At 52.3% G+C, this 17143-nt stretch overlaps 1 protein-coding gene across 11 annotated transcripts in view; it reads right to left on the bottom strand.

Moving 5' to 3' along the window:
- Window positions 1-17143, bottom strand: part of ZFYVE28 (zinc finger FYVE-type containing 28) — a 159244-nt gene that overhangs the window by 6754 nt on the left and 135347 nt on the right. The window lies entirely within an intron of this gene.

The raw sequence follows: 17143 nt of genomic DNA, 5'->3' as shown, positions 1-17143 counted from the left end.
CAGTGCAGACTCACAGGGTCATCTATCATCCGGATTAACATTATCTACTGACTTTCTCCTAAGGGAGATTCGACTCACCTACTTACACCCTATGCGGTGAATGGTGGCCCCCCAAATATGTGCCCACACCGTGACCTCTGGAACCGGCAAGTGTGACTTATTTGCATAAAGGGTCTTTGCAGCTAGAGAGGAGAAAGTCATCTTGGATTATCGGGTGGCCCTAACCCACGGACAAGTGTCCTCATGTGGGGACGCTGTTGGACAGGAGAGCAGGAGGGTGTGAGGCCAGGGTGCAGGGGAAGGGAATGCGGCCACAGGCTGAGGGGTACCTGCAGCCCTAGAAGCTGGAAGAGGACCCTGCCCCAGAGCCGCTGGAGGGGATGGGTCCTGCCCAATTTCAGACTGCAAGCCTCACTAAGGTGAGAGGGTGAATTCCTGTTGTGGGCCAATGTTGTAGGACAGAGTCCTGCCCCCACCATATACATATTTTCCCTTGTTTTGCCCAGTGGCTGCCAGGCCCCCCTGGGGGGGGGGGGCATCCATCACTCACCTCCTCTCTTCTCTCTCCCATCTGTCCTACAACCTAGGAAAATCTCTCCATTTTGCTTTCCAACCTTCCCCCTGACGTTTTAATTATGCTCTCCCTGTTTCACAGATTCAAGCCTTTTATCTGTCTGGAAATATTCATTATAATTCGTTTAAAAGTTGCAGACCGCTGCCCACACCACCTCCTCTTCCTTCCAAGTAGAGAGTTAGTCTGCTGTCCACGCCAGTGGCCTATCTCAGCACCTGGGGTCCTTGGCTGTCTGTCTGCACCTTGGAGGGAATTTTGCAGGGGGGCAGCATGAGCTGGGGCTGCCACCCAGAAGCATGCGGTGCTCTGCCTCTGTGGTCCGCAGACATGAGCGGATCTTCAGGGTGGCTCAGGGGTCGTGCAGTGGCCAAGTCAACAAGGTGCCATGTGGGCCCCCGATGCACGGTGGAGAAACACAAACCGGCCCCAGGTCTATGCAGGGGGGTGCACCCTGTGACGTAAGACCAGGAAGAAGCACAAAAATGTGACACCCCCTGGCCCACCCAGTGCAGGGGAAGGCCAGGCTGAACGGGGCTGCAGGCTCTGTGGGCTCCCCACCTTCATCGGGGGCTGAGTGCGCTTCACCCAGCATCTAACATTAAGGATTATTCACTTTGAGCATCTAATGTTTCACTGGAAGGTGGAGCAGCCAAAGCAGACTGGGGCTGGGCTGGCTGACACTCGGCTCCCTCCTCCTGAGGAACAGGGCCCCTGACTTTTGGCCCGGGGGCTGGGGGACCTGGCTGCCCCCTACCTCCCATCCCTGCCCTGGATGCTGAATAAAGAAAGAGCATTCACAGTGTCACCGGCCAGAATCCTCAGCCTCAGGTGACAGCTTTGCCCAGAAGATTTGGAAGCAGGGACCCAAACCCAACACAAACATTCACGGCAGCATTCTTTCCCAGAGCCAAAAGGTGGACAGAGTCCAAGCGTCCATCCACAGGTGAATGGATGAACAAACAGGGTCCGTCCATGCAGTGGAACATGATTCAGCCAGAAGAGGAGGTTGTGTGTGTGCCGTGAGATGCAAGGCCAGGAAGACATGAGGCTGTGACACGGTCACATCGTGGGTGACTCCACGTATTTGAAATGTCTAGAAAAGGCAAATATATAGAGACGGGGGGTGGAGGAGGGCGGCCAGGGGCTGGCGGTGGGGAGATGGGGAGCCCCTACTAATGTGGATGGGGTTTCCTTACGGGGTGATGGAAGTGTGACCGTAACTGCAAGCACATGAACATACACTGCGGTGTACTCTTAAAACAATAAAGGAATATTTTTATTGTAACCATCTAACAAACTCCTATACAGGAAAGAGCTCACAAGCTAAATGCCTATTTGGCTCAACAAATTCAGTTGCATCCATACAATTTCCACCTTGTTTTTTTTTTTTAAAGATTTTTAAAATTTACTCGTGAGAGACGGGGGCGGGGGGGGGCGGGGGAGGGGCGGGGGCAGAGACACAGGCAGAGGGAAAAGGAGGTTCCATGCAGGGAGCCTGATGTGGGACTCGATCCCGGGACTCCAGGATCACGCCCTGGGCAGAAGGCAGGCACTAAACCGCTGAGCCACCCAGGGATCCCCACAATTTCCACTTTGTAGAAGGATAGTTAGATGCTATAAAAGTTAAAATAGTAAATAAAAAATAGTATTAAAAAATTAGAGATATCATATGTACATAGTGAGAGATGGGGAAAGATGATCAAAGCATTAATATCATCATATTTATCTGAATAGTAGGACTACGGTGGGATCCCTGGGTGGCTCAGTGGTTTGGCGCCTGCCTTTGGCCCAGGGCGTGATCCTGGAGTCCCGGGAGCGAGTCCTGCATCGGGCTCCCTGCATGGAGCCTGCTTCTCCCTCTGCCTGTGTCTCTGCCTCTCTCTCTCTCTCTCTCTCTCTCTCTCTCTCTATGTCTATCATAAATAAATAAAAATAAATCTTAAAAAAAAATAGTAGGACTACGGATAAATTAGTCTTTTCCAAAGTGTCTTCTATGAGCACGTGTTACTTCTGTCATCAGAATAAACATTATCTTGAGGAGAAAGGACGTGCCTGCTGGCAGCAGATGGCACCACAACCCTGCTGTGGTGGGAGTCTGTGTCCAAGCACAGGTAGAGGCGGCTCTGGGGGCACCCTGGGGGTTCAGCCCTGTAGCCCCAGCCTGGCAGGCCAATGCCACGGAGGCCGTGGATCCTGAAGCCGGTGGCCCCCTGAGACTTGGGCAGAGTGGGGGTACGGGGATGGCGGGGACCCATGAGGACACTAATCCTAGGTGGAGAGACTACTTTAAAGGCTGAGGGGAGCCAAAGAACAGACCTCAGGAGGCAGAAGCTGGGACCTCACCTGGGATGTGAGCCTACACCTTGTCTGCGTCTGCTTGGTCCCAGGGGCCACATGGATGGTCACTATTTGCACACTGCCGATGGCCAACCCTTTGGAAGAGTGCTGATTGTTCATGGGCCAGTGGCAGGCACGGACCCATGCTGGACACACTGCAGGCTAATGGCAGAGGGGCACACCCCTCTACAGGGAAACACCCTGCCTTCCCATGCACCAGCATCTGCCAGGGCTTGCCCCTTCCCCTCTGCCCACAGGCAGCAGGCTGACAGCTTGGGGACTGTGTTCAGAGGCCAGGCCCAAGGGCTACTGAGGAGCCCTGCCTAGTTCGGCATGCCCACTGGGCAGCCCCTGGCAGATGCATGGAGGCAGGACTCACCCTAGGCCTCAGAGGAGCCCAGCACCAAGGACTTGGCAGGTACAAACTTCCCTGGACACACCAGGGGCCACCTTGGGAGCTGCAGGTCCTACCAAGATTACCAAAGGCCCAGGACAAAGAATCTTTCCAAACGGAAGTTAGAACATGTCCACCTCTACTTTCCAGTTAGTCCATGTAAAAGCAAAAAGCTTTACTGAAGCTTCTAGGGCCTTGCAGAGTCTGGACCCTTCTGTCCACCTCCCCTCCTACATGCTTCTCAGACTTCCTCCTTGCTGTCCCAAAGAAGCCAAACACACTATGACCACAGGGCCTTTCCACAGGTGTCAATGGGCCCAGAATTCCTTTTTCTGGGTACCCCCAGATGCCTCTATCTGGTATGCTCTATTGGAGGCCTTTCCTTGACCACAAGCAGGAACCATGCCCACCCCTCCACCCCAGCTCTCTTCCTACCCCTACCTGCACAGTGTTCCTCAGGACACTCAGCTCCCTGACATAGCATGTGTGTGCCGACTCTGTGTCTTACTCTGGGAGAATACAAGGCTGGCCCAGCAGCAACTTCTTTGGTTCACTGCTGTATGTCCAAAATCAAAGGCAGCCCCACCCCTCACAAACCTCCCAATCTGTGTCTGTTAAACAAATAGTATGAATTCATTAGTCGGGGGGAGACCTAGAAGTGGGCTATCTGTGGGAATAAAGGCTTTCTCCGTGGCTGTGATGCTAGATGGGCTTCAGCCTCTAGCAGAGCCTCCTCACAGCTCACAGCTTCGGAATGCTGCCTTCGTTGCCTCTCCCGTGAAGATGGCTTTGATGCAATGGCTCCCCTGGGAGGAGTGAGAGAGCTCCCCAAGAAATGCGTCCACATCAAACCCCCAGAACCTGTGACTGGACTGTCCAGGGAGGCTCCACATCTGACCATGATGATGACAAGGGTCCTTGTAAGAGGAGCAGAGGAGACATATGGAGAGGAGGCTGCGTGTGGCCGGAGGGGAGCTGGAGGGAGCGCCGGAAACACCTGGAGCCAGGACTGGAGGGAAGGCTGCTCCCCTGGGGCCTCCAGAGAGAGCATGGCTCCTGATTTTGGATTTCACCTCCAGAACCATGTGGTTTCCATTGTTTGAAGCCCTGGCATGGGGTAGTTTGCTTCTGCTGCCCCGGGAAGCCCATTCAAACCCAGAACCGGCCTTCCAACCCCAAGTCCTTCTCTCACCTGCTGGGCTCAGAAAGTGTTCCTCAGGCAGAGTGGACACCAATGGGCCCAGTAAGAAAAGGCAGATCCCACGTGGAGGACACCAGTGCACACGTGTGTGTGTGGCAGTGAGAGGCGGGGCTGTCCTGCCACTGAGGACACAGTGGTTGTGTGTGGCAGTGAGAGGTGGGGCTGTCCTGCCACTGAGGACACAGCGGTTCCTCCCAATGAAGCCTGCTGCAGAAGAGGCTGTCACACTAAGCATAATTATGGCTCGACTCGTTTAAGGGAGTCTAAGCTCACAGTCAATGTTTAGACTTCTGGGAAATTGCTCTGCTTGTTGTGTTCATGCCACAGATGGTGCGGTGACTGCTGAGCATGGTGTGGGACGGGGCGTCTCCACGAGGGTCCTGCTGACACCTACTGGCTCTGGCTATGAGGTGTGGCTGGAGGTGGGTGTGGAGAGCAGAGGGGCTCGGGCTGCCTGGCACCCTGATGTAGCAGGTGAAGCTACTGCGCCAAGTGTCTGCCCAGGGCAGAATCTTGCTTCCCCTTGGCATCCTGGGCCAGGAGTCCCCTGCCTCGCTAGGGCCATGGAGACAAGGCGTACCTTCCCCATCCATTAAATCTCTCACAGGTGGGCTTGAGGGCAGGGATTTGTGTGTACCTGTGAATGTGCATGGGAGTGTGCAGTATGCACTAGCGCATGTCTAAGTGTGCTTGTGAGAGCGAGAACACACATGTGCATGAGAATGTGTGTGCTCACATGCACAAGTGCCACCCCCAGGGCAGCGGCTGCACAGGCCACCGAGGTACCGGAGACCGAACACTCCTCCAGAGTCACTGAGCAGGGACAGAGGGACAGGACCGAGCATCCACCCCACGAGCAGCCACCTCACACACTCGCACACCCCTCCTCCTGCCCAAGCAGCCTTCTGTGGGCACCTCCTCTGAGGCCCCACACTGCAGCCCAGCCCAGCCGTGACCCCAGGCCTGACTCCACTTGCCCTGCAGAAAAGCCCACCTCTAGAGTGTGTCACACCCTGGCTTTTCAAAAGATGTCACATATCTGCCTATTATCCGTGCATTCCTTCAAAAATGAATCCTGTCATGTTTTAATCTATATGAAAAGATTTAAAAATGAGATCCTAGGTGTGTATATGTGAAAGACCATCATGCGAGGAGACACCGCAGTTCACCAGGCTGAAGTCCACCCATGTCCCTGTCCTGGTATCCAGTGCGTTCACCAGGGCAGAGTACATGCTCCCAGCCGCCTCCTCTCTGCTGCTCCATGTGGCTTCCCCAGGGCCTGCCAGTCCCAGGGAGGGCTGAGGTTGCCATACACCACCAGGAAGGAGCCTGGTCCTCACCGGCGGCTGGGGGTGAGGACCAGGACTGAGGATCAGGCCCTCAGAGGGAGCGGGGAAGCTGTCACAGCCTCAGGGGGAGACGAGTGTGACACCAGAGTCCATGCACTCGGCTCCCGTGACCCCACAAATGGCAATGGTCTCTGCGTGCACACTCACACCCCTCACAGGACACTGAGGTTCCTGCGCACACTCCCAGCCCTCACAGGACACACAGTGCCATGGAAGGCTCCTGGCTCTGCCCTCGTCCCCGGGCCTCACTGTTCACCCCCCTAAGTGGGGACAGTAACCTCTTGCCCCTACAAGGATAGAGACCATACTCCGAGGGGATTGTGCCAAGCCTCTGGCAAAGACTGCACACAGATCCAAGCACCGTGGGGTCCCCAGGTGCTCCAGGTGTGGCCCACCCCTCTGCTCTCTTACCTGCACTGACCACCTTCCCTGGGTTCCCCCAGCTACCAGAGAAGCAGCAGCCTGTTCCCACCTACGGAGTCACAGACCCCTGAGGGACCCTGGGGAAATCATGGAGGCCTGCAAAAACTCTCAGTTCAGTCTAAACAACAAGTGTAAACGATATACTGAAAACTAGCCTACTTCCCCATTTCCTCTAATTGAGGATCATTACCTTTGGCGTTCCAAGAGATGGCCAGCGGTGAGCAATGAACTCCTTTATGTCTCCCACACTGTCCCCTTCCCAGTCCAGCGAGTCCACAGACTCTTGCCCCACCCAGGCTGGTCAGCATGGTGGGTCTTGCCCTCAGGGCTCCCGTCTGGGAGGCAGAAGCATGACACCTGTGTCAGCCAGGGGACTGCCAACATACAGCAGGGAGGGCTTCCTAGAGGAGGCAGCATGGTCGCAAAGAGGCGTGCCCCACCTGTCTTTGAGTCCATGAAGGTCCCCAACCTCCCCACACATGGGGCCCACAGCAGCTTAGGACACCCCCTAGCCTTGGGCACCCTGGCTTGGCAACTGCTGCCTGCAGAGTTCTGGCCCAGTTCCATCTTCTCACCACCCTTCTGGCACAGCTGCTTGTCAAGTCCACACATGCCCCCAGGTTCAGTCTGTCCTGTGGGGGGCATCTCTGGCAGACTCTGGCCTCAGGGCCCTTTCCCCGGGACAGCCACCAGTCCTGGCGTCTGAGAAGTGCCTGACCCTCTCCCACCTCAGCCATGGTTGATGGACAGGGGTCTCTACCTCCCCCAGGGAAGTGCCCAGGAAGGCCAGCAAGGAGACTAGTAGGCACCCCAGCTCTGACAAGACCAGGCCCTAACCTGTGACATCAGGTAAAGTTGGGGTTGGGGTCACGAGGCCCTGAGCTGGGTCCTGGGGCCACGATGGACCAGCAGCATCTGCCCTCAAGGGGCTCCGGGCTGGTGACAAGAATGATACCCCCAGGGGACCCCACACATGGCTGCTTCCCCAGGGGGAGGCCCTGCGATGGGAGGGGGGCCTGGGGCTGGCCTGGGAGTCATTAGAAGCTAGACACAGGCTGAAGGCTTCTGGCATCATCCCCTCTGCTGTCTGCGCAGGGGAAGGTGACCTTCTCAGAGCCTCAGTTTACTTGTCTGTAAACCGGGAAAACAATGCTTCCTATGCAGGGTCCTCTGTACAAAGACATACTAGAGCACACACGGTGGAGGGCAAGGCCGGGGGACACTTTAATCAGCCCCATGCTGGGAAGCCCTGGGCCTGTGACACGGGGCTGTTACACAGCCTCCCCAAAGGGAAAGGGGTATGAGGCTGGGGTGGGGCAAGCAGCCAAGAGGCTGTGGTCCTCAGCAAGACCTCGGGGCCAGGCTCCAACACTGCCATTGTCCAAGAGATAAGTCCTTGGAGGGTCAGGCAGGGGATGGGTATCAAGCAGGACCAGCCCAGGAGTGGGTGAGGGTCTGTCCCACACTGTTCAATGGGCACATCTCCCCGCAGCAGAGCCCCACGGTGAAACAGTGGGACCCAGACCACCCGAGGCCATGTGCCAGGCTCCCAGATGCCCATATGCTCAAGGACTGCGTTTCCTGGAAACATCCTCTGGCCATCACTGTGGATGATGTTCATCCAGAAGGACACAGGAGCACAAATGCCCCTGCAGGGCTTGTGGGGGGCAGCCAAGGAGCCTCGGTGAACCCCCTTGTCACCAAAGGCTGCTCTGTGGAGGTGCTGAGGAATTTCCAGGGACCCATGGCCTCCCAGACACAGAGGACAGACCATAGACATGCTACCTAGTGCCCACGGTCCTCACTGAGCCATCCCAGCCCCATGACTGACAGATGGGGTCCCTTGGCCAGCAGGTGCACCTGGGTCCTCAGAGTTAGTCCCCCAGACACAAGCCATAGGCTGCGCTTGAAGAGGAAGACCACCCAGGCCTGTTCCTCTGGAGCCCAGAGGAAAGGAGATTCTGGCAGCACTCAGGTCCATCTGCCTGAAGTGACCACAAGGCTGCTGGTACCTGAGCAGGGTCCGTAAAACAGGGTGCAGACCCACCTCCTGGGTTGGGGAGGACCTGATGCCATGGTGCCTCTCATGCTGCCATGGCGAACCTCCATTTATCCCACAGCTGCCCTGACAGGTCCTGTGTGTCCCCAGGCTGTGGCACACTGTGTCTAGCTTTTTCCACTTATGAGACTACAGCTCTGTCTCTGACAGCCCCCAGGAGGCATCTTCCAAAGCCGGGGCTGTAGTGTGTGTGGGAGGGTGCTGCAGAGTCTGGAGGGCCCCAAAGCACCCACTGCCACTTGTAGCTCCTCCGAATGGGCCTCTCCCCTCCTGTGGGCATGCTGCCCTCACCTGGCTGCTACCTGGGCCCCGGCCACCTCCTCCCTCCATGGGGAGGGGGAGGGGCTGTGGTCTGGCTCTTCTGGGAATGCAGCACAGCCCAGCTCTGGAGAAGGTCCCATGGCTGGGTTATGAGAGTCCAATTTTATATTATTCCCTCTTAATACAGGTGCAATAGGCATATACTCTAGAAAAGCCAGGAAACATAAGCAAAAAATTATGTGTCTATGTGTATTTTATAAATATATGTGGTTGTCACATAAGCATAGGGGACATGTGTTACCCTCTGCTCTTGTACCTTGCACGCTTTTCCTGAGCTTTTGATGCTTTTATTTTTTAAGATTTTATTTATTTGAGAGAGAGAGAGAGAGACAAAAAGAGACAGAGAGAGCACGAGCAGGGGGAGAGGCAGAGGGAGAGGGAGAAGCAGACTCCCTGCTGAGCAGGGAGCCCAATACAGGATTCAATCCCAGGACTCTGGGATCACGGCCTGAGCTGAAGGCAGATGTTAACTGACTGAACCACCCAGGTGCCCAAGTTTTTGCTGCTTTTAAAAGCTCTCAGAGCATAAGGCTCCAAGGCTGGTGAACAAAGCAGTGGGTGAACTTGACTGCAGATAGTGTCCTGCTCTCCCTTCTGCGCCACACTCAGCAATTGAATCCTGTTTTCTGGGGACGCCTGGGTGGCTCAGCAGTTAAGTATCTGCCTTCGGCCCAAGGTGTGATCTTGGAGTCCCGGGATCGAGGCCCACACCAGGCTCCCTGTGGGGAGCCTGCTTCTCCCTCTGCCTGTGTCTCTGCCTCTCTCTCTGTGTCTCTCATGAATAAATAAATAAAATCTTTAAAAAAAAAAAAAAAAAAGAACCCTGTTTTCCGCCTCCGTGGAGATGGGAGGGAATGCTGTGCTTGAGGAAGTGACTGTTCAGGCAGGGATTCTCCTGGTCCCAGGGGTGGGGCGGTGGTGGAGGAGACAACCCTTTTAGGGCGCTGCTGTGGCCACAAGGCAGCAGTGAGGCCGTCCCCTGCATCCTCCACTGCACTCCTGCTCAGAGTCCTGGCTTGTACCCCTGCACCGTGGAAGCCCCAGATATGGAAGGAGCAGGATGCTGGGCAGAGTAAGGAGGGACAGGCCCAAGGACCACAGGGAGGGAGGATGGGACGGTTGTACCTGAGGCCCAGTACGGCAGGCCTGGACTCTGTTGGTCCTCCTCCCCTGGAGCTGCCCCTGCAGGGCAGCCCCCTAAAGCCATGAACATCCACACACCACACATACAGGTTGGGATGAGCACATGGATCCTGCCCAGGCTGGGGGACAGGGGTGGGCAGCTGTGTCTATACCAGAGAAGTGGGGCTGGACCGCCGCCAGCACATCTTTGTGGCTGCATCATGCTGAGGGGCAGCAGCCACAAGAGGTCCACTGCAGGGGCAGGAGTCTGGAGGACAGAACCCAGGATATGAGAGACTGGACATGAACCCCAGTGCCGCCCTCCAAATCCTGGGGTGTCCCACTGAGGCCAGCTGCCTTCCAATGCTTGGCAGCCCCTCATTTTCACTGGAGCCAGAGCCACGCCTCCCCCAGCCATGGACCTAAGTCATCCTCCAGCCTAAGGGATCTGATGTGGTATGGGGGCTGGAAGGATGGACCAAAGACGTGACACTGGAGGCTGGGCTCTGGAGGTGGGCCCATGGGTTCTGCAGTTGGCCCCCAAACTGGAATCAGACAAATGCGAGAGGGACTGCCACAGAGGAGGGGCTCTGAGCTGCTGTTTCAAATCTATGAAGCAGGGATGGCAAAGAAATGCTGCCACAGGACTCAATGAGGCCACTGGGCAAAGTTCCCCATGAGTTTCATCAAAGGCACACAGTGACATGGTCTAGCAAGGACAGGAGGGATGTCATAGCAGAGAGGGACGGGACAGTGACCCAAGGAGCAAACAGGGACCAGAGGCAGGAAATTGCAGAGATCATCTAGAAAGCTGACATAGGTAGGGGTGCACAGAGCCAGACATGGGGCAGGGATGGGGCAGATGGCCTGGGGCCAAAGAGACCAGGAGAGCAGGGGGTCCTGGGACCCTAGGCAGAGGACCATCACCCAGCTATTTGATATTACCTGCCTGAGGGAAAGTCAAGAGGGTGGAGTGGGGTCAGAGGACAATGTGAATAAACTCTTCCACTCACTGAGTAAGTTGAACAAACCTACATTTAGTAAAGAAATTGAAACTATAGTTAAGAACCTTCCCATGAAAACTCTAGGCCCAGATGGCTTCAGTGAATTCTAACAAATATTTAAGGCAAAAATGGTACCCACTCTACACAAACTCTTCTGGAAAACTGAAGAAGTGGGAATGCTCCCCAACGCAGCCTGGGATCTCAGCTTTGTTCTCATATCCAATCCTGAAAAGGACATTGTGAGAAAAGAAAGTTGCTGCCTGAAATTCCTTATAGTCAGATGCAAAATTCTCAATGAAATTTTAGCAAATCCAAGATAATAATACATAAAAAGGATAATACCTAGTGGCCAAGTGAGGCTCATCCCAGGAATGTAAGATTAACTTAACATCTGAATATCAACCAATGTCATTTGTCACATTAACAAACTAAAAAATAAAAACAATCCTATCATTCCAAAAGATGCAGAAAAAGCATTTCAGAAAACTCATCTATTCTTGATTTAAAAAACTCTCAGCAAACTGGGAATAAAGGAGAACTTCTGGGGCACCTGGTGGCTTAGCGGTTGAACTTCTGCCTTTGGCTCAGCTTGTTATCCCAGGGTCCTGGAATCAAGTCCCACATCAGGCTCCCCACAGAGAGCCTGCTTCTCCCTCTGCCTATGTCTCTGCCTCTCTCTCTGTGTCTCTCATGAATAAATAAATAAACTCTTAAAAAAAATAAAATAAAGGAGAACTCCCTGAACCATAAAGGGTGCCTATGAAAATCCTACCACCAACAGGAGATACTAAATGCTTCCCCTCTGAAATTAGGAACAAAGCAAAAATATCCTGTGTCAACTTTTCTATTCAACATTGTACTAGAGGTCCTTGCCAGGGTACAAATCTAGAAAAAGATGTAAACAACATCCAACTGAAAGGAGACATAATATTGGCTTTTTTCACAGGTGACATGACCATCTATAGGAAAGCTGATGAATCTTCCTAAGAACTACTATCACTAATAAAGTGAGTTCAGTGAAGTTGCAGGAGACAAGACTAATATAAAACTTAATTACATCTTCCTCTATTAGCAATGATCAATTGGAAATTGAAATTACAAAACAAATATCATTTACAATAGCATTCAAAAATAAAAGAGATAAATCTGACCCAACAAAGATGTGCAAGACTTCTACAATTTTTCTTCTACAAAAACTATGAAACTTTGCAGAGAGAATAAAAAAACTGAATAAATGGAGAGATAAACTATGTTCATGAACTGGAAAACTTGGTATCATTGAAGTGTTAATTCTGCCCAAGTTGATCTATAGATTCAACAGAATTCCAGTCAAAGTTCTAGTAGGCTTTGTTTTTGTTTTTTGTATAAATTGACAACTGGTTCTAAAATTCATATGAAATATAGAGGACCCAGAATAACCAAAACAACTTTAAAAAAGAAGAAAGTTATAGATTTATCATACCTGGTTAAAACCAGGCTCATTACAAAGCTACCTTAATAAACAAACAAACAAACAAACAAAAAAGCAACAAAAACCAAAAAAAAAACCAAAGCTACCTTAATCAAGACAATGTGATATTGGTGTCAATACAGACAGATGAATGAAACAGACTAGTGACTCCAGAAATAAACCCACATATTTATTGCTGAGTGACTTGACAAAGATGCAAAAGCAATTCAGTGGTGAAGGGATGATCTTTGTCAACAAATGGTGCTGAAACAATTCACCTCACACCATATACAAAGTTAGCCCCAAATTGATTAGAGACCTAATGCAAAAACTAAATGTATACAACTTCTAGAACAGAAGAAAAACCTTTGTGACTATGAGTCATAAAAATAATTCTTAGATAGGACACCAAAATTGCAATCTATGAAAGAAAAAAAGTTGACAAATGGTGGACCTCACCAAAATTAAGGTCTGCTCTTCAAAAGATACTCAGAACGAGGACAGTCCACAGACTGGGGGAAAATATTTGCAAATTATATCTGAAAAGGGAACGCTGAATGAATGAAGAACTCTCAAAACAATAAGGAAACAACCTAAATGAAAGAAACAGTGAAAGATTTGAATACTCTACTGTTTCATCAAAGAAGACAGGCTCATGGCAAATCAGCACGTGCAATGATGCTCAACATCATTGGTTCTCTAGGACATAAAGATTGAAACAGCAGTGGATACCACTTTATGCCATCAGAACAGCTCAAGTTGAAAAGCCTGACACCCTGGCCTTTGCTGGACCTACTGCCTGGGGCACATCTCCTCCTTCCTCCTCTTTCCCCCTACCTCATTCAGGTCTCAGGTAGGTCACCACCCTGGGGAGGCCTCCCCTGATTGCTCTGACTGCAGGAGCTGCCCCAGAGCCCATCTATCACTCTTTATCTTATGAAACGATTTTACCTTCTTCCTGGCACTGGCTGGTGGACAGGGTGGGGCGGGTGGGGGAAAGAGGGGAGCAGAAGCCAGTGGGGTAGCTGACAATAATGCAAGCAGAGGGAACAGCAGGTGGGAGGAAGATGTGAGATGTCTAGAGTGCAGGGAGGCAGCCACAGCTGGAGTGGCTGTCTGGAATGAGGTGGGCCATACTAGGTGGGGTCACTGGGGGCAGAAGCCAGGATGGAGCTGTCCTGGGTGCTGAGTCACCCTGCGGTCACTGCTACCCCTCAGCCAAGCCAGCTCCACACCCGGCTGTGAGTTTGGAAAAAAGATTCTGAGAGTGTGAGGCCCGTCAATGAGAAGGTCAGCACCCTTTGCCCAGTGCCTACTGTATGCAGCCACTCTACCTGGCCTTATAGGGTTGTTGCAACCCCTGTGGGGTTCTAGTGGCGTAGGCCTTAGTCACTGTGCTGGCTGCAGGTTGAATGGTGGGTGTCGGGTGGGGGCTTAGGTGAGAGCCCAGCCCTGACCTGCCCTCTGACCTCACACAGTGCTTGGCTCCCAACCTGCCCGGTGTCTGCCATGCGGCCCCATCACTTAACAGTTGACTTGCTGACAGTCATTATGCCTAATCTGGTTTTCAAGAGTCTAATTAATTCGAAGTCCTTCTCTATTTTTAATCCACTCAATCATTCTTGTTTTTCCTCCCAGGGACGTGACGAGGAGGGAGGCCTCGGTGCTCTTTGCACCATAGTAAAGACACATACCATAGGATGGATGGCCTGCACCCAGCGTTCCACCCCAGAACGGCTCTGGCAGAAGCAGCAGTGATGGGCGTGTCCCAATGGGGCAGACATGCTGCTGCTCAGGGTCCCACAGCTGCCAGAGGACAGTTGGGGTAGGCCCAGCCCCACAGTGTCACCCCATCCCAGAGCTGGTCTTCTGACAAGCCCCCAGGAGGGTAGAGCAATGGGGCAGGCAGGGCCAGGCCAGGAAACGGCTCCTCCACGCCTTGGGTCACTGAGTGGCCAGTTGGCCCAGGTGGCGCACAGTCCTTTCTACTCCCATGCCTTGACTCACATCCCCTTACCTTTGGGAGTGTCAGCTCAGGACTCATTCTCTGGGGCACTCCCATCCCTCCAGAGTGGCCTCATGAGGAGCTGAGGCTATTGATCATACACTGTGATCACACAAACCATCCTCCAAGTTTTGGAGGCCAGAAATACCAGTAGCCTTTGGACACAGACAAGGCCTCACCCCGGGCAGGGGCTGATCCCAGGCAGAGAGGGGGTAGCCTGACCCCATCTGCTAGAGGGAAAGCTGACTGGGTGATGCGTGCACACAGCACATCAAAGAGCCAGCCCCATGCCTCTGGGGAAGGTTTCCACATGACGGAGGTCTCATCACTCACCACACGCTTCTGGAAGAAGCTTGGTATAACCATGTGCTGCCCTCCCCTGGGCTGGCCATGGACATGAGGTCCCCAGGGATCTCAAACAGTTCCCTCCATATGGGGAGAAGTGTTCAGGGGTTGCTGAGCTGGGCTCTGGGAAACAGGATGTGGCTCCTCTCTGCAGCCATGGCTGCCCCCGGGGGCTGGACCAAGGGCATCCCCAGGACCCTGGTGCCCTCAGCCTGGGTCCCAACCCCAGTAATGGGCAGAGTTGCTCAGGGGAACCCCAACAGGGCCACAGCACAGAGGAAAGCCAGGCATCTGCTGGAGAAGGAGCCAGACCACCAAGAACCAAGTTCAGTGAGGAGGTGACACTGGAGGCTGGAACTCTCCAGAGTCTGTCAGCTTGGGACAGATCACACCACCAGTGTGGAGTGGAAATTAGGCCCAGGAACCATAAAACCAGTGATGCGATAGGGAGGTAAAGTCAAGGCTGGTAATATCAAGATGGCAAGGAACAATGATGGGCCATGGCACTGAGTAATAATGGGTGAGTAACAGCAAGGAATGAGGACAAGTAACAACAAGGAAGATGTGGAGTAACCAGAAGGAACAATGTTCTGTAGCCTCTTGGCTCCTCCTCCAGATGCCACCTGAGCCGGGGACTGTTTTTAGCCATGTTGCAGCCAACAAAACAGAGGCTTGGGGAGGCTGAGGTCACGCATCCACCCCACAGGTGCCCTCCCTCCTCTGGACCCACTCTCCCTCTGCATTTGCATGTGGTGGACATGTGGTGGACACATGTGGTGGATATGTGTCCTCCAAGACCACGACCCAAACAGGTGAGGATGGACAACAGGTGAGCTATGCCAGCAATCCCCATCTGCAAGGAAGGAGCATGTATCACCTGCTTAGAGCAGAAGCTCAGAAGCCTGTACCAAGGACAGCCCTTCTAGATTCTTATCATTCTACCCCAAACGACAACCTGGGAGGTCCATCAATTGCATGAGGGAGAGGCAGGGGACCACCAGCCAGATTGTTAAGTGCAGCTAAAAAACTGAATAAGGTAAAGTAGGCCTCCAGGGCAGGACAGGCACCGAGGTACCCCTGAGTCAGAGACTCAAGTAAGACCACCTATGTGTCAGGGTGGCGGCCATCAGCCCCTGATGGTCACTCTCTCCGATACAAAACAACCCGGACCTCTGAAACTGGATCAGAGTTAACAGTAAAAAAAAAAAAAGAAAGAAAGAAAGAAAGAAAGAAAGAAAGAAAGAAAGAAAGAAAGAAAGAAAGAAAGAAAGAAAGAAAAGAAAAAAGAAAAAAAAGAAAGCCACAGGACATGAGCAGAAAGGCAGAGTATTCCCCAATCTTGGGGTGGGCAGGGATGGCAGGTGCACAATCAACCAGAGAAAAAAGAAAAGTTAGAACCACACATTTTCTCTAGAATTTTTATAAACGTAATTACACAAAACAAAATGAAAGGCTTCTGTAAATCAAAAGGCATCAACACATGAAATCAGAAGTAAATCTGCCCAAAGCAGATCCACCAGGCAGAAGGAACACTTTCAAGGCAGTAAAAAAAGTCATGAAAATCTAGCTGGAAAGCAGGCAAGAGACAGGAATGGTCACTTCACGCCTGGATAAGGTGCCATGACACAGAGAAAAGGACACAGGTACCAGCCATCAGAGGAAAGTGAACAACAGCAACTCCCAAGGCTCAGGGCTCCTGCAGCTGGGCGCATGGAGACACACCGACACCATATGTGATACACCAGGGGCACCTCTGCAATCCAACCAGACGCCGCTGTGAGGCTCAGAAAGAGCTCCAAAGACTTTTCACATCTTTGCTCTGGGTGACCCTACCAAGGGTCGGTTCTAAAGAAATAATCCCAGAGGCAGACACAGAACCATAAGGGACTGTGGCCACAAGGCTAACTTAACACAGAAAAAAATAATCGAAATGGGAAAATGTAGAATAAACTAGATACGTCCTTATGTCCTTAGGATATAGTAGAATTCCATGGAAATAGTGTTTTTCAAGAGCTTTACAGAGAAATGACCATAAGATAGTGTTTAGTGAAAAAAAAACCTGCTCATAGAATTTAGGAGGACTTTTATTTCCTTCTGTTTTTCTTCTTATATTTTCCAAATTTCTGCAATGAGGGGGGGACCATGTTTATAATAAGAAAAAAAAGAGCCCACGATATTTTTAAAAGAAGGCAGCAGGATGGAAACACTCTAGTCAAATGTCAGCAGAAAGGACGAAAACAGATTTAAGGCAGGCCGCGCTTCCATACTGTAGACAAGTGGTTCATTCAGGCTTCAAGAGCATGGAAGGTTCTAGAACAGTGGGGTAAGTCTAGACAGGGGATAACAAGCTTCTAAGAAATGCTAACCTTCCCTTTAAAAAGCTCCTAACTTTTCCTGAAATGACAGGAGAAAAGCCAGTACAAAGAAAAGAGCTAAAGAACATGTGATTCTAGAACATTCTGCCCAGGACTCTGCTGGGGGCCATGTCCTGGCACCACTCTGGCCACAGCACTGATGGAATTGGCCCATCATGCAGTGGGATAAACGGAGAGCCTGTGG

The sequence above is a fragment of the Canis aureus genome, chromosome 2 (assembly GCF_053574225.1).
Source record: "Canis aureus isolate CA01 chromosome 2, VMU_Caureus_v.1.0, whole genome shotgun sequence".
Taxonomy (NCBI): Eukaryota; Metazoa; Chordata; class Mammalia; order Carnivora; family Canidae; genus Canis; species Canis aureus.
The sequence above is the reverse complement of the archived record's forward strand: the minus strand, read 5'-3'. Positions and strand labels throughout refer to the sequence as shown.